Source organism: Lolium rigidum, chromosome 2, assembly GCF_022539505.1.
Source record: "Lolium rigidum isolate FL_2022 chromosome 2, APGP_CSIRO_Lrig_0.1, whole genome shotgun sequence".
Lineage (NCBI taxonomy): Eukaryota > Viridiplantae > Streptophyta > Magnoliopsida > Poales > Poaceae > Lolium > Lolium rigidum.
The window spans coordinates 53,388,430-53,392,029 of record NC_061509.1 but is presented as its reverse complement, the minus strand read 5'-3'; positions in this window follow the sequence as shown (position 1 = coordinate 53,392,029).

The window sequence follows — 3,600 nt, the reverse complement described above, 5'->3', positions numbered from 1 at the left end:
TTTGAAGCAAAAGAGAGCATCAAGAAGCAAATTCAAAACACATTTAAGCCTAACATGCTTCCTATGCAGAAGAATCTTATACACAAATGAATTAATGAAGAGCAAAGTAACAAGCATAAGAGGATAAAACACGAGTAACTTAAAGATTCTCAACATAAAGAGGGGAAACTTAATATTATTAAGATGCATATAACCATATTTCCCTCTCTCATAATAACTTTCAGTAGCATCATTGATGAAATCCACAATATACCCGTCACTTAAAACATTCTTATCATGGTTCACATGCATAGAAGTATCATTAATTTTGGCATAAGAAGAGTTATTCTCATTAATAGTAATTGGAGCAAGATTATTATCAAGAATTTGAACATGGTAAACAAGTTGCATACTAAGGGAATGGTTTTTGGCAAGCCCATCATAACTATGACAAGTTTCATAAGGATAATTGTAACATGTGTCATATACATCTCTATAGCAATTATCTAAACCAGAATATGTAATATCATCATTTTCACTAAAAGTAGAGGTCTCAAATACGGGGTCTTCAAGCACAACATCCCCAAGCTTAGAGCTTTCAATATCATCATTTAAGGGGACATGAATAATGCTATCATCATTACTTTCATAATCAGTACCAAAGAGATTTTCAATATCAAAGGTAGTGTGCTCATTCAAATCATGATCGCTAATGTATGTAAAGGGCATAGGAAGATCATCATATTCAGATTCATTATCACAATAATCATTAGGAGCAACATACTTACGGTTACCTAGCGTTATCTCATTCACGCGGGGATACGTCGTTACCTCTTTCTTTTTATTCTCCTTCTTCTTCTTCTTCTTCGTTCCCTTCTTCTTCTTCTTCTCTTCTTCCCTCTCCTCGCTCCCTTCTTTAGGAGGAAGAGGCTTGAAGGGTGGCTTGTCCGCATAACTCTGATTTACTTTTAGAAACAATAGAAGAAACTTGGGAGGATCCCTCCTTTTCATTAATTAATTGAAAACACACAGCGGTCCTATCATATTTTGGCAAGGTGTCAACTTCTAAAATATTCTGTATGTAAGTATTTGTATGGCAATTATTAATGCAGTAAGAAAAACACCCATGCAGGATATCATCAATATCAAGATCGTTAATATTTAACAAAGAAATTTTTCTTGATAACTCTTCACATTTCAAAAATAAGGTAAGTTCATCATGCTGATTAGGAATAATTTCATCATCACAATACAAATTTGCAGCACTCATGGGGTTTGAATTATCATTGGAGGAGCATTGAAAATTAAAATGACCAACTCTATGGCAAAGTTCACAAATAAAAGGATAGAGGGCACACACTTTTTCTCCAAGATCATCTAGAGCTCTAGACCACTTTCTAGTTTTTTCATTTCTGTGATGGATACAATATTCATCTTCTATTTGATTAATTCCACAAGGTCTATGTATTCCACAAAAATTAACATGCTTATAGGAAATAGCATTCTTAGGAGTTTGAGCACGCTTATTGCAATCATTAACAACAATTTTATCCTTCATGCAAGCGTCTTTAAAAGGTTCATGATACTTATCAAAATTCTTCCTAGGCAATTCAATGTGAGAAGCAAAAGCTTTATAAAGATTTGCAATAACTTGAGAGTCAAGACCATAAGAAGCACTCATATTTCGAAATTTATCAGTATTCATAAAAGTTTCAATGCATTCATAATCATAGTTTATACCTGATTCTTTACCTTTGTCATTCTCCCAATCTTCAGCGTTCTCCTTAATCTGATCAAGAAGGTCCCTTTTAAACTCTTCTTTGTTGCGCGTGAATGATCCAGAACAAGTAGTATCCAGCAAGGTCTTATCTTGAAAAGAAAGTTTTGCATAGAAATTATCAATGATGGTATTACCTGGAAGCTCATGATTGGGGCATTTGAGCATTAAAGTCTTCAATCTCTCCCATGCTTGGGCAATACTCTCTCCATCATGAGGCCAAAAATTATATATATGGTTTCGATCTTTGTGAATTTCACTTGGAGGATAGAACTTAGAACAAAATAGAGGCATAATATCCTTCCAATCAAGAGAGCGCCCGTCCTTCAGCAGTTTATACCAATGCGCCGCTTTACCAGACAGCGAGATAGAGAATAGTTTCTTCTTCACTTCATCCATAGAGATACCTGCGCACTTGAATAACCCACATAATTCATGCAAAAACAGTAAATGATCTCCAGGATGGATAGTTCCATCCCCTTCATAGCGGTTATCCATAACACGTTCAATAATTTTCATAGGTATTTTATACGGAATACTTTCAGCAGGTGGATTTAAAATATCAGAAGCATCATTAGAGTTATCGCATATGGGAGATAAAGCATCATCAGAGCAAAATATTTCTTCTAAAGCGGAGGAGCAAAAAAGATTATTTTTATGTAAACTAGCTTCCCCAAGCTTAGACTTCTTCATAGCATTAGCAGTAATTGCATTCATACTAATAACATTGCTACTATCATGTAAATAAGGTTCCATAGGTTTTTTAATTTTCGCATCAAACAATTCTAAATTAGGAAAAAGATTAAAAAGCTCACCAATTTTTTTGTTGTTTTCCATTATGCCTAACTAGTGAAAATAAAAACAAGAAACAAAAAGATGTAATTGCAGAGTCTAAAGGAAAGAGCTTCGAGCACACACACAATGGCGCCAGAAAAGTACTGTTACCTGGAACCGAAGTATGAGTGCCTTTTACCTTTCCTCCCCGGCAACGGCGCCAGAAAAGTGCTTGATGTCTACGGGTGCTTCTATTCTTGTAGACAGTGTTGGGCCTTGATGACCCACAAGTATAGGGGATCGCAACAGTCTTCGAGGGAAGTATTACCCAATTTATTGATTCGACACAAGGGGAGACAAAGAATACTTGAAAGCCTTAACAGCGGAGTTGTCAATTCAGCTGCACCTGGAAACAGACTTGCTCGCAAGAGTTTATCGAGTAGTAACAGTTTTATGGCGAGTGGAAATAGCGAAATAGCAGCAGCGGTGAAATAAAGACAGCGAGTAGCGATTATAGTAAACGAGCAGGATTAAAATACTGTAGGCACAGGGGACGGATTTAACGGGCGTTGCATGGATGAGAGAAACTCATGTAACAATCAAAGCGAGGGCATTTGCAGATAATAATAAAGCGGTATCCAAGTACTAATCAATCAATAGGCATGTGTTCCATATTTAGTCGTACGTGCTCGCAATGAGAAACTTGCACAACATCTTCTGTCCTACCAGCCGGTGGCAGCCGGGCCTCTAGGGAAACTACTGGATATTAAGGTACTCCTTTTAATAGAGTACCGGAGCAAAGCATTAACACTCCGTGAACACATGTGATCCTCACATCACTACCATCCCCTCCGGTTGTCCCGATTTCGTCACTTCGGGGCCATTGGTTCCGGACAGCGACATGTGTATACAACTTGCGGGTAAGATCATAAACAACGAATATCTTCATGAATCAATAACATGTTCAGATCTGAGATCATGGCACTCGGGCCCTAGTGACAAGCATTAAGCATAACAAGTTGCAACAATATTATAAAAGTGACATCTACGGATACTAGGCACTATGCCCT